Genomic DNA, 8296 nt, shown 5'->3' on the forward strand with positions numbered 1-8296 from the left:
GAGGGCGGCCTTTCTTTTCTTCTCTCCTCCCGCCGGAGGGGGAGAGCTCTCCTCTTCTTCCTCCTCATCTTCATGGGAGGAATGCGCCTCGGAACCATCGGATGATGGATCCGACACCTCCTGGCGCCGGGCACTCTTTCGAGTCCCCGCGGCCTTTTTTGCGGCCTTCTTCTCCGGCACCACATAGGGTGCCGGAACCAACAGCTTCGCCAAGCGAGCGTCCACTGGGCCTTCGGGCAAAGGAGCCGGACAGTTGATCTGTCCGTACGTCACCTGCCAATCATGTCAAAGGTAAGGGAGCTTAGATCTCTCATGGAGTCAAACTATGAAAAACTGATACCCTGTAAAAGGAAAAAAAACAGCTTACCGCGAGAGCGTGACGCTGGGCACTGAATCCGCGATCCTCGGTAGCGGATGCGGGAGCCTCGGCGCCTTTGAAAAGCACCTTCCAGGCATCTTTGTACGTCGTGTCGAAGAGCCTGCTCAGAGTTTGGTGCCGCGCCGGGTCGAACTCCCACAGGTTGAAAGCCCGTTGTTGACACGGGAGGATCAGGCGGATGAGCATAACCTGGACTATGTTGACAAGTTTGAGCTTCTTGTCTGCCAGGGTTTGGATGCATGTTTGGAGTCCAGTCAGCTCTCCTTTTTTACCCCAAGACAGGCCCGTCTCCTTCCAGGAGGTGAGCCGCGTAGGGGGTCCGGATCGGAACTCGGGGGGTGCGACCCATTCGGCGTCACGCGGCTCGGTGATGTAAAACCACCCCGATTGCCACCCCTTTAGGGTCTCCACAAAGGAGCCCTCGAGCCATAGGACGTTGGCCATCTTGCCCACCATGGCGCCTCCGCACTCCGCCTGGTTGCCGCGCACCACCTTTGGCTTGACGTTGAAAGTCTTTAGCCATAGGCCGAAATGGGGGCGGATGCGGAGGAAGGCCTCGCACACGACGATAAACACCGAGATGTTGAGGACGAAATTCGGGGCCAGATCATGGAAATCCAGGTCGTAGTAGAACATGAGCCCCCGAACAAATGGGTGGAGAGGGAATCCCAGTCCGCGGAGGAAATGTGGGAGGAACACCACCCTCTCATGGGGCCTAGGGGTGGCGATGAGCTGCCCCTTTTCGGGGAGCCGGTACGCGATGTCGTTAGACAGGTATCCGGCCTTCCTCAGCTTTTTGATGTGTCCCTCCGTGACGGAGGAGACCATCCACTTGCCTCCCGCTCCGGACATGGCTGGAGGAGATTGAGGTGGGGAGTGAGGACTTGGGCGCTGGAGCTCGAGTGCGCAAGAATGGATAGGCGAAGGAGGAAGAAGGCGTAGGTGAAAAGGTGGATCCTTATCCCCTTATATAGGATGCAACTACATGTCCCCACCAGCCTGGTAAAACTCGCTTATCTCCAAGCGCCGTGATCAATGGCGCGGTTGGGTTACCCACGACTGTATTGATGAGAATCCCGGGATAAGGGGACACGATATCTGCTTTAACAAGACGTGCCAAGGAAACCGCCTCGCATAACGCGCGGAGGTGGGATAATGAAACAACTCGGATAAAGGCTTGGCCGTGGTGTGTCACGCTACAGAATACGTCAGCAGATTAGATTGGTGTAAATATTATTCTCTCTATGGCAATATGTGGAAACTTATTTTGCAGAGCCAGACACTATCTTTGTGTTCAAAATCTTCTATGAAGTACTTGGAGGAGGAACCAGCCTTGCAATGCCGAAGACAATCTGCGCGCCGGACTCGTCGTCGTTGAAGCCTGGTTCAGGGGCTACTGAGGGAGTCCTGGATTAGGGGGTGTTCGGATAGCCGGACTATACCTTCAGCCGGACTCCTGGACTATGAAGATACAAGATTGAAGACTTCGTCCCGTGTCCAGAAGGGACTTTCCTTGGCGTGGAAGGCAAGCTTGGCGATACGGATATGTAGATCTCCTACCATTGTAACCGACTTGGTGTAACCCTAACCCTCTCCGGTGTCTATATAAACCGGAGGGTTTTAGTCCGTAGGACATACACATCAACAATCATACCATAGGCAAGCTTCTAGGGTTTAGCCTCCTCGATCTCGTGGTAGATCAACTCTTGTACTACCCATATCATCAATATTAATCAAGCAGGACGTAGGGTTTTACCTCCATCGAGAGGGCCCGAACCTGGGTAAAACTTTGTGTCCCTCGCCTCCTGTTACCATCCAGCCTAGACGCACAGTCCGGGACCCCCTACCTGAGATCCGCCGGTTTTGACACCGACAATAACCATGATAGAGTAGCAATGTGTTACATGTATCTTGGCTATATGCATCAGAGCAAGTGATGAAAATATGAGAAATGTACCTTCATGCCCATGAGTCCTTCTTGCAAACAGTATGTACATCAGCAAGAATTTCTCATACACATGACTATGATGCATATACTTACCTGGTGGTCTTGAGTTGGCTAGGATGGGATGAGCCTGCGTAAACAAGGTTAGATAACACAGATGCACCCACTAGCTAGAGCAAACAAAAGAAACCACAAGAGTACCAAGACTAGGATGACATGTAGAGTGAGTACATAGTACCACGATAGATATTGACATGTCCCCATAGAGAAAGATATGCAATGAATTTAATAAATTTCTTTCCCTTGGATGTCTTGCTCCCCCTGAATCTAGCATGGGATACTAGGAGAAGATAGGGAAAAGGAAAAAACAGAGCTCAAAGAAACAAATGAATAGAGCTAATGCAAATAAGCACATATGAACATGTCTTTCCCCCAAGAAGACATGTGGCATCTCTCCTCTTGAACATCAAGCATCTGGGATCCTTGAAGATTACTCTTTCCTGGAGTATTCCCTCCCCCTAGAGATCTCTCCCCCTAGAGATATGATTAAGCTTTGATGTGATCTCTCTCCCCCCCTTTGACATCAATTTCCAAGAAGGGTCTTCTGGAATTTGTTGTGAATGGGTTCGGTCCTTGAATCACAGTACAAATAATTAAGGTAAATGTGATGCTTGAAGAGGACAAGATTCATTGAGTGGAGCTGGATCAAGAATAAAGCAGGAATAAATGGCAAAATGTTTTTCCTGTAGTGAAATCATTGTCACCGAGTTGTATGCCTCGGTTGCTCCGAAAATCTTCGGCTAGACCGGAGACATGAAATCGGTGGAACCAAGTTCATCACAGAGAAAAACACTTGTCACCTCAGCTCACTGAACAAATAAGATCTCACAAAGATTTGCAATGAATTGGATGCAGAAAATGTAGAAGAAAAAGCAAAGAAAAGAAACTAAAAGATCTAGATGAAGTTTTTTTTTGAAAGGGGAAACAAATATGCATGAGAAAAATGCAAGAACACGGAAAGGAACACAAGAGAACTTCATCTAGAGTTGGGCGGTGACAAAGTCACCTATGTTAGAGTATATTGACTTAGGAGTCAAGTGAGATCACTTGATCATAGGTCATACTCATCGTTTAAGCTCAAAATGGGGTTACCATTTTTCGTTTAAGTATCTTGATGTATTCACATCTTGTCGAGTTTCTTTGACTCATGACTTGGAGTAAAACTACTCTAAGATGGAATAACATACCTTGGGTGGCGGTGTTGATCTTGATCATGTAGTTGAACTTGTGTGGGTTGCTCAAGGTTGATGTAGCCCATCAAGAGTTGGGAGCACCCTTTGGATTTTGAGTTCATCTACCTGCATGGGTTAGTTTTCGCAAGGAAGAGCACTTGTGTATCCAACATGACAATCATGAATCTCAACATAGAATTTTTCAAAGGATATGTTTGAAAGGTTTCGTGCTTCCTTGTCATCAACCATCATTGTGTAGAGACTTGGTGATGTAGAGATTGCTCAAGATGTGAGTGAGTTGCAATCTCATAGAATTAGATTTATCCAAGTACCTACAAGGGTTAGATAACATGCAAGATGCCAATTTTCAAGACATAAGATAATCATCATAGGAGAAATATCAAGTGATTAGTCATAAGCTCAAGTCTTGCATGTATCCAATGGAGTTCCTACTCCAAGTTTGAAGCATGAATGATGTTCAATTCACCTCTTAACCTGCAAAACACTTTCTCATCAAGTGGTTTAGTGAATATATCCGCTAATTGCTTATCGGTGCGAACATGCTTAAGGTTTATGTCACCCTTAGCAACGTGATCTCGAATGAAATGATGACGAACATCAATATGCTTAGTTCGAGAGTGTTGCACGGGATTGTGAGCGATCTTGATAGCACTTTCATTATCACAAAATAATGGAACATGTTTCACATATATCCCATAATCTTTAAGAGTTTGGGTCATCCGGAGTAATTGAGCACAACAAGAACCAGCGACAATGTATTCCGCTTCGGCGGTGGATAAGGATACCGAGTTTTGTTTCTTGGAAGACCAAGACACAAGAGATCTACCAAGGAATTGACAAGTACCCAAAGTGGACTTTCTATCAACCTTGTCACCGGCATAGTCCGAGTCGGAGTAGCCAACAAGATCAAAGGAATCCCTCTTTGGATACCAAATGCCAAAATTTGGTTTATGTATTAAGTATCTCACTATCCTATTCACGGCCTTAAGATGACATTCCTTAGGAGCAGCTTGATATCGTGCACACATGCACACACTTAGCATGATATCGGGACGTGAAGCACATAGATATAACAATGAACCAATCATAGAGCGGTAAACTTTTTGATCAACCGGTTCACCATCTTTGGTCAAATCAAGATGTCCACTAGTAGGCATGGGTGTAGTCATACCTTTGCATTCTTGCATATTGAAATTTTTGAATAAGTCCTTGGTGTACTTCGTTTGAGAGACAAAGGTGCCTTCCTTAGTTTGCTTGATTTGCAAATCAAGAAAGCATTTGAGTTCACTCATCATAGACATCTCAAACTTCTCCGACATTAGCTTCCCAAACGTTTCACTAAAATGAGGGTTAGTTGATCCAAATATAATATCATCGACATAAATTTGGCATACAAATAGTTCTCCATTAACCCTTTTAGTAAAAAGAGTAGAATCAATTTTTCCAATTTCAAAGCCTTTTTCAGTAAGGAACTTGGTCAGGCATTTATACCATGCTCTAGGAGCTTGTTTAAGACCATAAAGGGCTTTGTGAAGTTTGTAGACATGATTAGGTTTCTTAGGATTGACAAAGCCGGGAGGTTGCTTAACATAAAATTCCTCCTCAATTTCACCATTTAGAAAAGCACTTTTAATGTCCAGTTGGTATAAAGTGATATCATGGTGATTAGCATAAGAAAGTAAGATGCTAATGGACTCAAGTCTAGCAACGGGAGCATATGTCTCACCATAGTCCATACCTTCGACTTGTGTGTAGCCTTGGGCGACGAGACGTGCTTTGTTGCGAACCACTTGTCCATCTTCATCTTGCTTGTTGCGAAACACCCATTTGGTACCGATGATGTTGTGGTTGTTGTCGGGCTTCTCGACCAATGTCCACACTTGATTTCTCTCAAAGTTGTGTACCTCCTCATGCATAGCATTTATCCAATCCGGATCCTCCAATGCTTCTTCAACCTTCATAGGTTCAATTCTAGAGATGAATGAGTAATGTTCACAAAAGTTAGCCAAACGAGTTTTAGAGCGAGTGATTCTCCCGGTTTGGATATCATTGTAGATTTGCTCCATGGCATGATCTTTAGCAATTCTTGCTTGAACACGTGAAAGCTTTTGCTTGGGTCTTGGTTGAACATCTTATTCATCTTTTTCTTCTTCTTGGCCTTCTTCATTGTTAGCGTTGTCGTTCTCTTGTCTTGGGGGAGAAGGAGGTTGTTGATGTTTGTCTTGGTGCACTTCCTCGTTTTCTTCATCTTGGTGTGTCCCACTCATGGATGCTTCCATATCAACTCTTGGTTCACCTTATCGTGAGGTAGAAGCTTCCACTTGGATGGACGAGGTACTCTCCTTTATCTCCGTTGGATGAATCTTGCCAATAGACAAGTCTTGGATTGCTTCCGAGGGATCTTTGTCTCCTACATAAATTGGCAATTGCTCTACTTATGAGCCGCTAGATTCATCAAACTTCACATCTACCATTTCTTCAACCTTTCGGGTGAAATTGTTGTAGACACGGTATGTGTGAGAGTTTGAGCCATAACCAAGTAGGAAACCTTCATGAGACTTAGGAGCAAATTTAGAACGATAATGCTTATCAAGAATGTAGCACTTTGAGCCGAATACTCGAAAATATCCAACTTGGGGTTTGTTACCGGTGAGGAGCTCGTATGCCGTCTTGTCGAGTACCTTGTGAAGATACAAGCGATTTGTTGCATGACAAGCTGTCTCAACCGCTTCCGCCCCAAAATTGTTTTGCCGTCTTGTACTCATCAAGCATCGTTCTTGCCATCTCGATAAGAGTCCGGTTCTTCCTCTCAACGACTCCATTTTCTTGAGGTGTGTACGTAGCCGAGAACTCATGTGTAATCCCTTCTTCGTCAAGAAAGGTGTCCACATTTGCGTTCTTGAACTCCGTTCCATTGTCGCTTCGAACCTTCTTGATCTTCACGTCAAATTGATTTTGGGCCATCCTAGCAAAGTTTTTGAAGATCTTTTGGACCTGCGATTTGTCATCAAGAAAGAACACCGACGTAAATCTTGAAAAATCATCAACTATGACTAGACCAAATGAGTTACCACCGAGACTCTTGTAGGCATTTCGACCAAAAAGATCCATGTGAAGTAGCTCGAGTGGTCTTCTTGTGGTCATGATGTTCTTAGTGCGATGACTTCCTCCAACTTGTTTCCCTGCTTGACAAGCACTACAAAGTCTATCCTTATCAAATATGACATCGTTAACGCCAAGGATATGATTTCCTTTAATGAGTTTGTCAAGGTTTCGCATGCCCACATGGCCTAGCCTTCTATGCCACAACCAGCCTTTAGAAGATTTAGCAATTAGGCAAGTTCTAGGTTGAGCCTTTTTAGTGAAATCAACAATGTAAAGATCTCCTCTACGTATACCGGTAAAGACCATTTTATTATTATCTCTACGAAACACTGGCAGTCTACTTCAGTAAATAGCACATTGAAACCGAAATCAACAAGTCTAGATACTGAAAGTAAGTTGTAGCCAAGAGATTCAACGAGCATGACATTTTGTATGGAGCTATCATGTGAGATGGCCACCTTCCCAAGGCCAACCACCTTACCCTTTGAGTTATCACCAAAGGTGACATATTTTCGAGGGCCGTCGTTTTCAACAAGCTCACGGAACATATCTTTATCTCCGGTCATATGATCAGTACATCCACTATCAAGAACCCATTCCTTTCCTCCAGCCATGTAGCCGCGAAGATTTGCCATAAGACCAAAGTGCCTCATCGCATCATCGAGATTGTAGTCACTATCATCCTCATCCTCATCCTCATCAGAGTATCCATGTTCAACATCATCTTGTGATTGATCAATTCCTAGAGAGGGTAACTCATTAGATAAATGATCATTTCTATAGTTATCTTTATGAATTCTAATAGCTCTAGAAATAATATTGCTAATGGTTCCAACATCTCCTTTGGCACTCGTAAGATTAGTAAGCTCAAATAAGCAGTCACCAAATTTGGGATCATTGGAATTCATCTTAATCAAGGCAATGGATTTATGGAGAATTTCATCTAGATCTTTCAAGGAATAATTTGGAAAGAGTTCCTCGAGAAATTCCCATATGGTGTAGGCACACTTAAGAGTAGGCAAACATCCAATCAAGTTTCTAGGCAAGCCTCTAGTGATAAGATTAACAGTTCTAAGATTGCGAATCATGTAAATAGACTCATCAAGGGTAGGATGCAAATGATCAACATGAGGTGCACAAGGGCTAGCAATATACTTATTCAAGTGATATTCATTGAAAATCTCAATCATTTCATTTTTCCACTCATGAAAGTATTCTCCATCAAGAATAGGCACTCTATGTCTAAGACTCCCCAAAGTAGACACATCCATCTTCCTCCAAAGGTGTTTAAACCAAGGTAATGGAGACCAACGCTCTGACACCAATTGAAAGGATCGAGAAGAGGTGTCTAGAGGGGGGGTGACTAGACACTAAGTGATGAAGCCATGTACCTAGGGTAGGGGCACGGGCCTGTCCAAAGAGCCCTACCCTGGGACATCCCTAGGAGAAGTCACCTTTCAATTCACTTGAAGGTATCCCACTCGACGGGTTCAAGACACTCGACCAAGAAGCCATCACTCGACCATGAAGCCATCACTCGACCATGAAGCCAACCACTCGACTACCAGGAGGCCTATAGTCACTCCGCAGGCAAACGGTCAGCTGTTAAGTAGT

Source organism: Triticum urartu, chromosome 3 (genome assembly GCF_003073215.2).
Source record: "Triticum urartu cultivar G1812 chromosome 3, Tu2.1, whole genome shotgun sequence".
Lineage (NCBI taxonomy): Eukaryota > Viridiplantae > Streptophyta > Magnoliopsida > Poales > Poaceae > Triticum > Triticum urartu.